The sequence below is a fragment of the Cupressus sempervirens genome, chromosome 2, assembly GCF_028749045.1.
Source record: "Cupressus sempervirens isolate cs-2001-9-10 chromosome 2, ASM2874904v1, whole genome shotgun sequence".
NCBI classification, from domain to species: domain Eukaryota; kingdom Viridiplantae; phylum Streptophyta; class Pinopsida; order Cupressales; family Cupressaceae; genus Cupressus; species Cupressus sempervirens.
Window position 1 is genome coordinate 727927971 of NC_143119.1, and position 17597 is coordinate 727945567.

Consider the following 17597-nt stretch of genomic DNA (forward strand, 5'->3'; position numbering starts at 1 on the left):
AACTAGACTGTGAATTAAGCAATCTCTAAGGAAACAATGTTGAGTTGGCAAGATGACCTAAGCAACGAAGTGGAGTTGACAACAATTGTTAATTATGATATGACACATGCTAGTGAAGGAAAGATCATGCAAGATCGAGGAATTTTTTAAGGGAAGTGATGGGTTTATGGTAGATCTTCTAAGTATCCCTAGGTGGTACCTTTGTATAATTATGGATTGTACTTGGTACACATGCAAGGTTAAAGGTTTCTTGGAGATCAATAACTCTTTACATTCCTTTTTGGTTACCATTTATCAAACTAGTTGTAGGTGCACAGTCAAATGCTAGATGGGAGGGGAACCAAGAAAGAAAGAGCCAAATAATTGCAAAGAATGGAAGTTGAATTCAGATGTATGGGATATCCTAAAAAAAGGGAAAGTCATGGCTTATATCAAGAAATTTTAAGGGTATAGGCCCCACATTATAGAGTCTTTCTTCAAAAATTCTATTGAAGATAGTGTTATGTTGCATGGAGTCACTATGAAGCTGTCAAATGAATTCATCACTGAGATTATGAGTCTTCCAATAGAGGGTCTTAAATTCAATAAGGAGACTAGTATTTTGAATGCAACCTTCAAGAAATTCCCTCAAACTAATGAAGAGAAGAAAAATCTAGGGAAGAATGATAATTTCTATGACCTGAGCTAGATTAAGGTAATCAAGAGGGATGTTTTATTCTGCATTCATGAGTATTTTATCCTTGATGGTAGAGCCAAGAGAGTCGACAAGTTTTATTTAATATTTCTAAATAATTTTTGATAAAAAGATAAAATATATTTCTCATTCTATTTGAAGTACTCTTTCATTCAAAGTCTCCAAGCCCATAGGAAGAAGGAGTCACGTTATGTGCTCCAAAAGGGCTTAATCTTACATATTGAAAAGTACTATAAAAGCAAGGTTGTTAAGCCCTCTCTAATTATGGAGAAGAAGTGGAAAGTGATTGGCAATGAACCTCACTAAAATAAAAAGGTTTAAAATGAGGAAGGAACTAGTGACAGTATGAGTACCAAAAAGGGTAACAAATGGGAGATTCAAAAGAAAAATGTAGAGGAAGTGAAAAATTCTAAGAATTTTGTCAACGATGATAATAAAATGAAAATGGGGGACCTTAGCTCAAACCTAGAAGCTTATTCTGGGAGCAAGGGAATGTCAAATGGTAAAGATCATGTGGAGTGTAGTAAAGAGAGGAAAACTAAATCTAATGCAGGGTTTGAAGCTTTAGGGAATGATGAGGGGAAACAAAATGTTCACCTTTCCCCTCCTAAAAGGAATTCTAGTGAGGAGAAAATGGGCATGGACATAGAAAAGAATAACAAGGTTAAAGTCATTGTCATGAAAGAGCACAGCCTAAGTAAGGAGAATAAAGATGAGCTTAATGAGAAGTAGGATACAAACACCAACATCCAAGTCAAAATAGGAAATAAGGATACTACCATGGACACTATGATTATGATTGATGAAGGGTATAGGGATGAGTCCCACAAAGAAAAGTTATCTTTCCTTCATACTGCCAAGCTAAAAGTGGAGGTGTCCCTTAAAGGTGACTCATGGCTCTATAATGAGATCATGGTGCTCAAGAAAAAGTTGGGGTTATTCAAACAGAGTTGGGCCATGAACATGCTATGAGAGCCCATTTGGAAAGACAAGTTGGAAACATCCCTGAAAAAACTTAAGGAGTATGAGCTTGAACTCCTTCAATTAATAAAGGATAGGTGGGAAGAGAATGGAGTAGGCTACTTTGAGTTTGTGTGCAATGGCAGCTAATCTAGGTAAGAAAAGCAATGAGGAGATTATGTCTGCAGATATAGTTGGGGTGAGGAGCCCAAGAGGACCAAGTAAGAGAATTAGGCACAATATGAGGAAAGAGACTACTAAAGCTCTTAAGGTTCTCGATTCTACCATAGTTGATATTATCCAAACTACTGAAGAGGCAGACAAGGAGGTGGAGAAGATCATTAAAGAGTTGTTGTAGGTGTTGGTTGTGGTTGTTGGCATGCTGGTTGTTGGTTTCCATGGTGTTGCTAGTTCTATTTTTTATTTTCCATCTTCTGTTTAAACTTAGGTTCCAAGTCCTTGTAAAACCTGGTTTTTTGTGTCTTTTAATATACTCTAGGTTTTAGGTCCTTGTAAAACCTCATAGTACTTAATGCTAATATTTTTCTTTTGGTAAGGGGTTTCATGTCCCTTAAAAACCTATTTTCACCTGGATCTAAAATATCCATCTAATACACTTTAAATTTCTTACTTTTTGTATAATCTAAGAACATTCTTATTGCTTCTGTTCTAGATACAAAGGCATTTATTTCTTCATAGTCTATACCTTCTTGATGTGATTATCCTTTATATACCAATTTAGCTATTTTCCTCACAACTTCACCTTATTCATTCATCTTGTTTCTAAATGCCCATTTCGTTCCTATAACATTCTTGTCTTTAGGTGTAGGAATCAATTCCCATGTTTCATTCTTCACAATTTGATCTAGTTCTTCCTTCATTACTAGAAACCAATGATCATCCTTGCATGCTCATCTATGCTCTTAGCTTCAACCTAAGAAATCAAACATAATTCCTCATTTACTCTATTTATTTTCATCACTCCTTTATATTTTCTTATAATAATATTCTTTTTTGGGTGATTCTTTGCCAAATTCTTGTCAGGTGTAGGAGTAGCTATCTCAGCTCTTATCTTCTCCTTGTTCAACTCTTTTATCTCAATAATTTGTACATCATTTTGTATATCATTTTTAGTCTCAAAGAAAACTTCAATATTCTTTCTAAAAGATCTAGGATTATCTTCTTCCTCATCGGATTTATAATCCATCATTCTTTCTTTAACTCTAAACTTTTCATCCACTTTTACATCTGTGTACTCAACAATTGTCTTAGTTATATGATTAAAATGTTTGTAAGCTTTTCTTTTCAATGAATAACCAAGGAACATGTTAGGATTTAACCACAAATAGAAATAACAATTACATGCAAATATAAGCAATGCTGAAAAATAATAGATTGAATATGAGAGAACACAAGAAACCAAGATTTAACATGGTTCAACCAATCCTTGGGCTACATCTACCAACAACGAGTCCAATATTATTATGATCTAGTGCTTACAACCTAATTACAATCTATAATCCCTTATAGCTCAATACCACCTCAAGAACCAATTCTTGCATTACATCTTATGAAAATCCCTTACCCTAAGCCTTTTATATAAGATTTTTATCACTTAAAAAATTAGAGCTAGAATAATAGAAAAATAGTAGCTAATGTCTTTTACAATATAACGTCATTTTTGACTTCAAACCCAATGGGGCATTTCCTCTCGACTCCACCCTATACTATGACAGGGAGCACACCTAGGGCATTGCTCCAAGATCCTATAAGGGTGCTGCCCCAAACCCCCATAGAAATAATCTAGAGGGAAACCACACTAAATAAACCTTTGATTCTAATTAGGCTCCACATTATAACAATCTCCCACTTGGAGATTGATCAAACTCCATAATAATAACCTCCCTCTTGGAAACTGGTCATAAAACTGCTAAAAATGTAGCTCTCACTAGAATATCAAACCACCTGGACTCTATTGTTCTTTTATTTTGTTCAGTCTAGAAGACCAACAAAAACTGAAGAGGAGTTTAGCTTCTCCCTTATTACTACTTTGGTAAACATATCCATGGGATTTTTACTTACATGTATCTTCTCTAGCTTTAACTATCCATCATCCAAAACTAATCGAATGAAATGGTACCGCAACTATATGTGTTTTATCTTTGAATGCGGAGCTGAATTCTTTGCAAGATAAATGGCACTCTGGTTATCTGTGAACAAATAATTCTCCTTCTGAGGGTTTCTCAATTCTTCCATGAAGAACTGAAGCCATAACATCTCCTTGGCTACCTCTGTAGTAGCAACATACTCTACCTCTATAGTGGATAAAGTATTAACCTTCTGCAACCTAGAAACCCAGCTCACTACTACCCCACCAATAGTAAATACATATCCTATAGTACTCCATCTGGTATCAATATCCCTTATCAAATCTTAGTCAACATAGCCTTGTAAATTAGTAGTAGAGCCCCCAAAATGTAGACACTTACTGGTTGTTCCTCTCAAATATCTTAGAATCCATTTAACTGCATTCCAATACTCAAGCCCTAGATGACTCATATACCTACTAACGACTCCCACTACATGTGCAATATTTAACTTTGTGCATACCATAGAATACATCTAAAATTAAATGCAATGATTTGAATGACACCTATTTTATCCATGCTCATGCATAAACCTGTCCAATTTTAGACACCATTACTGAGGTGCTTGCTTCAAGCCATATAAACTTTTCTTCAATTTGCACACTAAGTTCTCTTTGATCTCAAATCCCTATGGCTATGTCATATATATCTCTTCAACCAAATCACAAGAAGGAAGGCTATTTTAACATCAAGTTATTCTAAATGCAAATCTTTAGTAGCTACAATACTTAAAACAATGCAAATAGAAGTCATTTTAACATTATGAGAGAATATTTCATCAAAATCAATGCCCTTTTCTATGCAAATCATTTTACCACTAACCTAACTTTAAATCTTCTCTTACTTCCATCCTCTTCTTTCAACCTATAAACCCATTTATTCTATAAAGCCATTTTATTTTTAGGGAACTTACATAAATCCCATGTCTTATTTTTCAGAAAGGAGTCCATTTCTTCTTTCATTGCAAACTCCCACTGAATCTTAGTATCCACCTACACAGCTTCACCATAACATTTAGGATCACCAATATTACTAAGTAAAATAGAATACAAGGAAGGAGAAAATATTTTTGGAGGTCTACTTAGCATTCTTGACCATATAACATTCATTGGTGTGTGTGGTATTTGTTGTTGCAAGTTTTTGCACATCAAGAGGAATTGCTGGAACATCAACTTTTGGAGTATCATCCAACACAACATAATCATCTTCTTTCCTCTCATGTTGTTGTAATAGATCTTTTTACAAAACTTTCTCATTGAATATGACATCCTTGCTTCTTACAATTTTATGACTTTCAAAGTCCCAAAGCCTACAAGAAAATTCATTAATGCCATATCCAACAAATACATATTTCTTTGATTTAACTTCTAGCTTGGTTCTATTTTTAGAATCTATATGAGAAAATGCTTAACAACCGAAGGTATTGAGAAAGGAATAACTCACTTTCTTACTAGTCCATGCTTCCTCTGGAATACCACAACCCAAAGGAGTAGATGAACCTCTATTAATCAAATATACAACAATATTGATAGCCTCCACCCACATGTATAAGGGCAACCCTGCATGCAACCTCATTCTTCTTGAACACTCCATTATAGTCCTATTCATGTGTTTAGCCACTCCATTTTCTTGTGGAGTTCTTGGAATAGTTTTCTATCTACAAATACCATTAGTGGAGCAATAATCTTCAAATTCATAACTAGAATACTCACTACCATTATCAGATCTAAGACAATTTAATTTCTTTCTAGTCTAATTTTCAACCAAGCATTTCCATTTCTTAAAAGTTTGAAATACATCAGATTTATATTGAAGGAAATAAACCCATACTTTTCTAGTTGCATCATGAATAAATGTAACATAATAATGAGAGCCACCAAGGGAAGATACCTGAGTTGGTCCCCATACATCTGTATGCACAAGCTCTAATCTCTGACTTTTCTATTCTTTTTGTTTTCCATACACACAACTTTTACAGAAATCCATATTAACACATTCAGATCTAGTAAAACTTTCTTTGAATGAAGTACTTTTACATCTTTCTCACTCATGTGCCCAAGCCTATTTTTCCATAGCACTATATCAAACTCTATAGTAGCTATTTGTTCTCCCTACTCAACTACAACAATTATTCCTGAACATTCATTTTTCTCTAAAATAATCAAAGTAGAAGGAACAATATAACCTATATAAAGATATAAGGTGCCTACTTTCACACCTTTTTCTACCACAAGGGAACCTTTTGAAACCTTCCAATTTTTATCATTAAAAGTAATTACACAACCCTCATCACCGAGCTTCCCTATTGAAATTAAATTCCTACTCAGCCTTGGAACATGTCTTATCTCATGTAGTAGTGAATGATTTCCATTCTATAGTTTAATCTTAACTTTTCCCTTTCCAACAATCTCATAGGATTCATTATCCCCCAAATAGTAAAGCCTAAAATCCCCTTGGACATAATCAATAAAATAACCTCTATGAGGTGTAGCATGAAATGAAGCACAAGAATCTAAAACCCATGAATCATCAATACTTTCTAAAGACAAAAGAAAAGCATCCTCTTCAGCTTTGTTACATACTACATTTAACTCCTTGTTTCCTTCTAGTTTATCTCATTCATTGTTCTTTCGAGTCCAACAATCTTTCTTTTTATGCCTTGTTTTACCAAAGTACTGGCAATCTCTTAGTCCTTTGGGTTGAGACCTCTTCCCCTTTGACTTTCCTCTTGATTTCCCATGATTTCCAGAATTATTTCCTCTCTCAGTCTTTTTGCCTCTACTTCAAGTTATTTTTTAGTGTTTTTTGGCATGTAATTTGGCTAAAAAATTAATATTTGATACAACCTAAATCACTATAATTTTATAAAATTTAGTTCTAGAATATTTAAAATCACTCAATAATTTATTTTATTGAAAAATTTAAACTCAAATATTTGCCACAATATTCGTTACATGATTAGATTTGAGTCACCTAAATATAATAGATTATTGGAGAAATTAAATTGCACTAACCAATAATTATCATAATTATTAGTTACTTCAGGGATATATCAGCAATATTTAGTTTTCACTATTGATTTGAAGTATATGTAATGATCCTTATATTATTTGACGAGGTAAAAAAATGTTCAATTTTGATTTGTAATATTCTATGGTGATTAATGAACTTCCAATTATTATTGAGATTATTCAATATTCTATACAAAAAAATTATGATTCAAAAATAATAGCCAATATTAATCATATTTAGAATAAAAAATGAGAGATTCACCAATAGAAATAATTTTGTTTCTTCAAAATAATGAGAGATTAGCCAATATTTTATATATTTCTTTGGAGGTAAATTTCTTAAAGTTTACCCTGCTCTACTTTGTGCGTTCAAAGCACTTCCTAATAAAGATCCACCTGAGGTTTTCCTACGAGTTTCCTCACTCAAAATAATACTGATCACATCATTATATTTTAGGGTATTAGATCCAAAAACAAAATTACTCACAGACATTCTAGCTTTTAGGCAAAGAACACAAAATCAAGAAAGCCCTAATTTCTTCATCAAAATTAATACCCACAAAACATAACTAACTAGTAACAATATTAAACTCATTTAAATAATCTGCAACAGATCCACCTTCTACCATTTTCATATTAAATAAATGCTTCATGAGAAATATATTGTTTGAAGCGGAAGGCTTTTCATACGAATTCACTAGGGTTTCTATCAACTCTTCCATCATCTTCACTTTTGTAATGCTAAATGTCACTAATGATGCCAAGAATAACCAAATTCTTCCAAGTGCTTTTCTATCTAAAATCTCTCGTTCCTCATTTGTCATAGTTCCCTAGTTTTTAGTTTTTCCTTCCAACAACTTCCATAAATCCTTCTAATAGAGATAATCCTCCATTTGCATCTTTCATAACTAAAAGTTCTACCCATTAAACTTGTCAACCCTCAACTTACCATTGTCTGCCATTGCTCCCACTCAACTGTTAGACTCCCACTTAATTGTGAGCCTTCATATAGAGGATAACTAAAAAAATGACAATAGTTTGGCTAAAAACAAAATTATGACCATATGGCTCTAACACCACTTGTTAGAATTTAACCATAGAAAAAAATAATAGTTACATGCAAATATAACCAATATTAGAAAATAATAGATCAAACATAAGAGAACACAAGACACCAAGATTTAATGTGGTTCACCCAATCCTTGGGCTACCTCCACCAATAGCAAGTCCAATATTATAATGATCTAGTGATTACAACATTATTACAATCCATAATCCCTTATAGCTCAATACCACCACAAGAACTAATTTTCACATCACACCTTATGAAAATCCCTAACTGTAAGCTTTGTTATACAAGCTTTTTGCCACTTACAAAGTTAGGGCTAGAATAATATAAAAATAGTAGCCAAAATGTTTTGCAATATAAGGTCATTTTTGGTTTTAAGGGTGCTAATCCTAAAAACCCCTACAAGGGTGTCGCCCCTCGACCTCACCCTATACTATGGCAGGGAGTGCACTTGGGGCACTACCCTAGGACCCCACAGGGGTGCTAACCCTTGACCCCATCTTGCAGGCACTTCCCGCAAACCCCCATAGAAATAATCTAGAGGAAAACCACATCAAATGAACATCTAAGTCTAATTAGGCTCCACATCAGAACAATCTCCCACTCGGAGACTGATCAAACTCCACAATAATAATAGAACATACCTTCTTGACTTCTTGCATCAAACTTACCAATATCATTATCTCACTTTATGTTAATTTTCAAAGTTATAAACATGATAAACAAGATATTGAGATGGGTGGTGAATTATAATCTTAAACACTTTAAAATTTTCACCAACTCATTCACATGTATTAGTAAACTTGTGCATTTAAAACTTGTATTGTAAATTTGTTGTAACATGTAAATCTGATCTATCACATGCATGAAAATAAACAGATTACACAATATTTTTTACCCAGAAACCCTCCAGGGTGAAGATAAAACTAGGGTGGGGATGACACCAAAAAATCTTCACTACTACTACAATAAAGTTAACCTATTATGGTTATAGTGTTTGATCATAATAAATGATCTACCCTATAAGGGGTCTGCCCTATTAAAAGCTTAAGAGACTGCTAGGTCTCACTTTTTTAGAGAATTTAACACTTACAATAAAGTAAGGACTCAGTTAGGAGAATTAGAAAGATCTATTAAGACCACTCTATTAGGATATTTAATTTGATTCAAATTGACTAGAAATAATTCAGTACCTAACTCTTAGTTTTCTCTATAAGTTGATCTTGAGTCTCCTCCTTACTAACTAATCATCTCCTCTGATCTGATAAACTTTTCTTCCCCTTTTATTTGACTTCCTTAAATAGGTCACTTTGTTTGTTAAGTGATAACAAAACCCTTTAGCCTCTGATATGATATCAATCTCATACTACTCCATGTTTGCATACACACACTTCTCTTCTCATCTCCCCCTATCTATATATGATCGCAATTAAGATCTTCACTAGTTAAAGAGTTATCAAAATACTTCCATATTTTGCCTCTTCATTTGACATTGATCAATACCATAGATATTTGTTATCCACATAAATAATGCATATAATGCTCTGAAACAACCTCTACATATATTAAATGTTCTTTCCAAGTCATCTTGAAAAATGTTTTACCCCAAAATCAATTCCATTTCTAACTTTTAAGTAAACTCTGCATTGCTTGGTCTTTACTATTTTTTGATGCTTGATATTATTGTTGCTTGGTATGTATTATGCTTGGTACATACTATGTAACTCGACACTTGTATGGTTGAAACTTGCTTGGTCACTATTGAGCTCATCTTGTATAGAAAATAATTGGTGACCATACACTTACTTGGCTCCTATAGAACTTGGTACATTCTTTCTTATGTACATGACTCAACCTATATAGAGCAGCTCTATCACAATGATGACCGTTTGTCTCTTCCTTGTAAATGACAAAGTGTTTGACATCAATAGACAATAATAGCTAGAGATACCAACAATCTCCCTCTTTGACATTAGTGGAAAAACCACTTTGTTGTATTTATATATTTACAATACAATTTGATAATGAGCTCCCCCCAAGTCTTATGACTTGTGCCAATGAATAATGAATAATCAATGTAAAAATGAATAACAAATTAATTTCCCCCTTATTCAAATCTTCAATTCAATTCCAAACCTATTTCCCCCTTGTTTTTGAACACTCATGTCATGGTTGATGGGGTTGAATAGCTGGAAGTAATCCATATTTCTTAATGAATGTTTTGTGAACTCTTTTGATCATGGACAATGCATGATCCTATGTGGTTCTTGCTACATCAAAAATATGAATCTACAATTGATGTCTTGTAGCTAAATCAATTAAGCTATCAGCTACTAAATGACTATGATATTCTATGATAAGAGCTTGGGTAGTTTCTATCTCTCTCTGCATGACCTCCAAATGAGGTATCATCATTTCTTGAATAAAGATCAATTTGGATTTCATATTGTTGTTAACTGCTCAAAGCTCAACCAACGTTCCTTGAGCATTCAGTAGATTATTGTAATGATCAATAATTGATCCCTTAGACTCTAAAATAATACTATTGGATCTCTTTATCTTAGCTTAAATTTTGTTAATTTTTGCCTGTATGTTGTTTGTGAATTTTGTCACATCTAACAGAATGTTGTACAAATTTTATACCTTCTTTATTAATTCCATCATAACTTGTATTTTCTCTTGCAATTGCAATTTCTACTCGATAATGGTTATGGAATTTTTTTCCACAATCTTATTCTTGAATCTTCTCACAAACCAATCCATCAGTTTATCATTTGACTCCATATTACTAACATTGACTTGTTCAACAATATCTACAAGTTGGTTGATGATTAGTGCATCTTCATCAAAATTTTGAATGTCAAAGCATCAACAAAAATATGCTTTACATCATAGAGTGCCTTCTTTTTCTTCAACTCTCTCTTTAGCTCCTCTTGTCTTTGCTTCTTTGTCAAACTTCTTGTAGAAATATTGTTTTCTCTAAGGAGACATTTCTGAGCTCTAATTCTGGCATCTCAATTATTTCATCCAAACTAACTTTAATATCTGGTAAACATTGGTTATTGCTCACTTTTTTCTTGGTGAAGGAGTGTTGCTACTTGGCACTACTTTGAGAGTTGGTGAAGGGGTTTCAACACTCGATCATGCTTGTACATCTATGCTTGAGAAAACAATATTCACACTTAGTTCAACTTTACTTGACTCTTTTCTTTCCTCAATATGAGGTGCTAAAACAATCTTACTATCTACACTTGTTTCTTTCTCTTTACCTTTTGCCTCTATACCTATGAGCCTTGATTTCTTAGCCTCTAGAGTGTTAAGGGTATTGACATGGATAGGTCACATGCTACCTTACAGACTTGACACTCTTGAAATTTTTCCACTGCTGGAATCATCTTTGATGTTTATAGTGACTTTATTTGTCTCTATTCTCGTGGTTGATAATCCAAAAATTCTTTCCCAAAGCAACTCATCTTGTTGTCCTACAACTTCCTACTTATTCTATAAGAACAAAAACATTATGTATTAAGGAACAACTATGCTCCTATAGTACTAGAAAAATGTGTCTTGTTCATCCTATAATAGATAAAGCATAACTATGACTAATGTGTTAGTTCTTATCATTTCTCTTCTTTCTCTACCTCATGCCATCTTCTCTTCAGTATGTCATGTATATCTTTGGGTATCTTCTTCTCCATTTCACTAGGAGCTAGCTTGTAATTTTCAATCATATCTACCATAACCTCCTTAATTTTGTTTCTATCATCATTATACAATGTATCATAATTTACAAACCTAAAATTGGATGAACTTGGTGAACTTCTTATGTTTGCACATACCTCTTCTATAGATTTAGATTGTATTTTAAGTGATCTTCTAACCAATCTCCTATTAGAGTAATAAAATATTTTCTTCTTAATTAAATCATCTTGATTTAATTATTAAGTCACGTATTATCTCTAGTTTACTTAAGCTAAACTTTGGACATATAACAATTAATTCTTTTATTAGTTATCATCATGTAACCTAGGTTCGTTGCCTATTAGGGTTTTGATCTCCTTTTATAAGGATTGATCTCTTTGTAATTTATTCATTCATTTTTTATATAGAAATTTCTCTTTTTGCTCATCAAGAATGTCTCATCAATGGATCTTGCAATTTTAGCCTCCATAGTCTTTTGCTTCTCTCTTCTATGATAGGTGTTTGCATACAAGAGATTCTTGGGAGTTATGGAGTTGATCTTTCATCAACATCAACATGGTATTACAGCTCCAGATCTTCATGCCCCTATTATTTTTATGAAGGGTCTAGCTTGGCTTTCATATTTGTGCTTTTTCTTTCAAAGGGTTTCATTTTTTAGAGTTATTTTGTATTGAATTTGGGGGTTCATTGATTTTAAGGTCACTTTGAGACAAAACATACATCACCATTGAGCTCAAAGCACCCAAAAAGCCCTATTTCCATATAAATTTTGTTCAATTTGTACATAGTTGGAATTTGGGGCAAAATAATATTGCTTCCAAAATAGACACAGTTCTCAAGGTGACAATTTTTTGATTTTGGCACATTTCTCGTGGTGTCAATTTTCTAATTTTTGGCATGAAAATTGAGATTTTTTGGCACATTTCCCAAGGTGGTAATTTTTTCGTTTTTCCCTTCTAATGCTTTTTTTGACCTATCTATGGTTGTTTAGTTGTAACTTGCTCATCTGAACTTTTTTTTTGCAAACAAAATATTGTCAAAAAGCTAGTTCCAAGCCCATCATGATGATGTATTTTATTTGAACATTTGATGCTATTTGGTTACTAGTTTATGCAATCACATTCAGAGGTTCTATTTTGCACTCTGGGTGACATATCTTGTGACATTATTTTTTCCAAATTCTACTCCAAGCACATCCCATTCAATTTTGCACATTTTTGCATTCTGATAGATATCTTGGTTATTTTGGGTTCTAAATTTGAGATTTTTTGCCACATTTCCAAAAGTGGTGATTGCCTAACTTTTTGTACCTAAATCAAGCTTTTTTGGCATGCAAGTCAATATTTTTGCACTAAAACATTTGGAGTCAAATTGCAAAGACAATTGGCGACAATGATGTAATTTGTGGTGATTTTTATTTTTTTTGCAATTCTCCCCAACATCATCATAATACTGATGTCAGCATCATAATTCAAATGCCTACATGAGTATATAAAAAAAATAAAGAAAACATTACATAAATCATTCCCCATTTGTTTTAATAGTGGAGAACTGCATGCAAAAGAGGCTGGAGAGCTATGTGTGAATGAGGGTGGAGAGCTCTAAAAAAAATTGTTTCATTATCCTTGGTGCATTTTGTTTCTGTGATCTTTGCATTTCATTGTCATGCCCTTTCTCTATGATATTATTGTTGTGTATCTCTACATTTTGTTGTTTAGCCCTTTCTCTGCAATTTGGTAGAGTTGAAACCACAAAAAATGGGTAGAGTTCACAAGAAATTTTACATAAACATATCATAGCATATATTTTTAGAATGTAACAAGCCACAAGCCAGTTAAATTGGTCTAGTTGCTGACTAGTTGGGTTGATTACAAATTCCCCTTTCACTAGGACTATGAAATGATGATCTTCTTTAGTGAGTTGTAACATTAATGTATGTTTTTAGAAACTCTACCCAATGTTGAAAATAATTGTTAGATATTTTTAGGGATTGTGGTGAAGTTGTAATACTAATGAATTTTTATAGAAAATCTAGCCAATGTTGAAATGAGGTTAGATGTCTGTGAACATTGTCATGCCCTTGTGACCAGTGCATTTGGTTTTTGTTCCCTTGTGATCTCTACATTTTATTGTTGTGCTCTTGCTCTATGATCTCGTTATCATGCCCTTGCTCAATGAATTTTTTTTCTATTTCATACCCTTATGATTTTTGTGCCCTTGCACTATGATTTCATTGTTGTGTTGTGCCCTTGCTCTATGATTTTATTGTTGTGCTCTAGCTCTGCAATTTTCTTCAAGGGAACCATGTAAATGTTGGTTTCTTTTCCTTCTAAATAGGTATCTCTTAATATTTCCTTATAAACATGTATATTTAGAGATCTTTTTTAAGGTTCTTATTACATCTTAGAACAACAACAAAATTCATCCAGTTGTGTACATATTCTAGAATCCAAATAATAAACCAATCAAACTCACTCAACCCATGCTGAGTGACTTACCTCAAGATCCTCTACAAAAATAATGTAGAAAAGGAAAAATAGAAAGAACTCACAAGAAATTTTTACAAAAAAATATCATAGCATATAATTTTAGAAAGAAACTATCCATAACCTAGTTAAATGGATCTAGTTGTTGATTCGTTGGGTTAGTTACAAATTTTTGTACAATTGTCATTAGATTAGGTGAACACCCTCACTTGGAGAGCTCTCATATCAAACACTTTCTATACTATTTCAACACTATGTTCTTGCATCTAAGCTAACAGTTCTTCAGGTGCATTTTCTTGTAAGTTATGAAGTTTGTTGAACAATAGTAAACTCTTAGAAAGTGAATTGTTGTTTTCATGAATGTATGTATATATAATAATGAATAATAATAATGTTTTCATGTATCTCAAAATAATAACAAACATTACCATTGGATCATATAGTAATGAATTAATTAACCTCGCTAATTAGCAACTAGACCAATTTAGTTGGTGTTTCTAATGTCATAGTACCTACCACAAAACTTTCCTAGATTTTATCTAGCGGCTCCCATTATATTCTCTATGTTGTCTAGCTATTGTTTCTACTATGTAGTCTCTTTCTAAAGCCACTCCTTCTCCTTCACTCTCCTGCCTTAAATTTTGACTATCAAAATTCTAAGTATATGTCTCTCATTAAGTCAAGCACTTTTTGTTATGTTTCAACAACATGTTCTTTCTTTTGAGCTAATAGTTCTTCAAGTCGATTATCTTGTAAAACATTAATTTTTTTGAACAATTGTAAACTCTTAGAAAGTGCATTGTTTTTTTCATCGACGTATTTATATATGTATGTATATATATGTATGTATGTATGTATGTATATAAATATGTATGTATATATATGTATGGATGTATATATATAGAGAGATCTTGTGGATTATGGATTATAAGTAAAATAGAAAAGAAAACACAACATTAATCATTCCCCATTTGTTTTGATTGATTGTGGAGACTTGTGCACAAAAGAGGATGAAGAGATCTGAACAAGGATAGAGAGCTCTGATTTTTTGTATAGATCAGTGGAGATATAGGATTTTGTTGTCATTCCCTTATGATTGATGTATTATGTTGTCATGTTGTGCCCTTGCTCTACAAATTTTCTCAAGGGGAGAAGAGGTACCTATGTAATTTTTTAATTTTTTTTCCCTTCTAAACATGTATCTCTTATTCATATATAATAGCTTTGGTCAAATTCAAGGATAACTAATTATGATGATTGTATGCATATGTGCATGTATCAATTCACTATGTAAACACCTTTGCATGCATGCATACCCACTCGCATAGTACTCGTGCTAAATTAAATTAATGATTCATCTCTCGAATTCACATGAGAAATTATCCTTGCATTCAATCAAAATTATTCATACCAACTAAGTATGCAAAAATGTGTACTTATAGATTATATTATCTCTTGGTGATTGAGTAAAGATCTCATGCATAATATCATCCAGGTAATGATCAGATGCATTCACATTAAATCATAATACGATCGGCTAGATGATCCATTTATGTTACTTCATACTTGTTTTATTAACATTTTCTTTAACATAATCAATGGTACTAGAATTATATAGCTAGTACTCTTGTTTATTTTTTTAATCATATACATTTAATATTATTTTTTCTTAAAATTAGAATATATATTTGTTATCACCAAAACACAAATCTAGATATTTGATAATTATCTTTTTTAATTTCAAGGTCTTCATATTTAATGTGAAGAGTTTCCACTATTGGTCAGTGGAATAGCCACAACGTGGAGCCACATAGCTCATAGATTTTTCCACCAAATTATATATTTTTAAATATTTTTGTCCTTCAAAAATATATATAGGTGAATGTTCTTTTGATTATCCATACATTTAATAATTAATCACTTATCGTTTGTCATTTGAGGTAATTTTGTATTCTTAGAAAGAGACATCTATTATAAGGATGGAACATACCAATTTTGATAATCCTTCTTTCAAAGCTAATTCCCTTAACAAATTAATGAAACTAATTTCGAGTGACACCTTGATTTTCAGCAACTTGCCATATTATCCATTCACATGACCATCTTCCTCCTACCCCACCACAGTGCACATCCCTTCTTTGAGGTTTATATCTTAGTCCATCTTGGTTTTTGAACCTTATTGAACCAATTTAAAAATGGTTCCATTGGTTCAAGGAGGTTCATATGTTCAATAGGTTCAATGTCCTAGGTGATTTAGTGGTTTCAATGTTCAAAAGGCTCTTGGCTTGGATCATAGTACTGAGATTCAAAGACTTTGTAATTTAGATTGAATGGTTCATATCAATTTCTTCAGATGCTTTTAGGTGTCTCCAAGAAAATTTAGTTATATTTTGGTTCATAATAGTCCATGTACCACAAATCAAAATTAAAGTTCACATTTCAAAGGCTAAAGGTTCTAAACATGATACTAGTTGTACAGCTCAATGGATCAACTTTGACAATTTCAAGTAGCCCATATCATTCCAAACGACCAAGGCCAAAGATTTGTATCCAGAAATTTGATGATATAGAAATTCAATATGGAGGAGGATAAATTAGCATCCAAAAAAAAATCATTTCATATCCATAAACAACATCTAATCTTCTAGTAAGTCTCTCTCCTCTGAATACCCAATACATGGAGCCATTATCATTATGAGTAGATTCACTCTCCTCAAACAAATTCAATTGAAACTAATCATAGAAAACTCTGTGTTGGGACTCTAAATTGAAACCCTCATTTTGAGTACGATTCTCAAATTGAGCCCCTATAAGAGCTTTTAATACGTGATTACACGATTATCATTTTGAGGCCTATGAGGTGTTTTATGTTTCTACAACTTGAATTAAGTATATCCATGCATCCTATGATGATTAATTTCCATTCTAAATGATTTTGTGATGCATTATTTTGAGCATTGTTCAGATCTTCATTTTCCACAACTGTCAAACAATGAAAGGAGACCTAGTTTGCATTTGAATATCTTGCACCCAAAAAAGTTTCATGACTCATTACTTTGGGAGTGTTTATTATGCATATCAAAGAAGCTATTTTATAGTTTTCAAGTCATTTTGATATGTTATAACTAGATTTTGAATCCCTCAAATTTGGTTGTTTACTATTGTTATGCTAGTGCATATTTCTCATAATTCTTGGAGACCCTATTTGACCAATTATTTCTTTGACCCAATTAACCAAAATGAGAAAATTTCTTATGCATTTTATTCTAGAGGTCAAACACTTTCTAGTTTTTATATATTGATGTAGACACAACCAAAGACCGAAATGAAGACACAAGAAAAGGAAAATATTATTATCAATGTAAAATAATCTATGAGCTTACAATAGTATGATTCTGGAGAAAGAAATCCTCCACATAGTACCTTCTCTCTAACTCCACTAAGAGCTACCTTTACAATGCTAGAAATGTTCTTAAATAAGACCCAAATGGTTTAGGGTTAGGAATGCATTCTAGAATATGCTAGTTG

The 17597-nt window shown here is 32.5% G+C and overlaps 1 pseudogene; it reads left to right on the forward strand.

The window, feature by feature from the left end:
• Window positions 1–1793: 1793 nt before the first annotated feature.
• LOC149575443 (vacuolar-sorting receptor 1-like) overlaps window positions 1794–17597 on the forward strand; it is a 36339-nt pseudogene continuing 20535 nt past the window's right edge.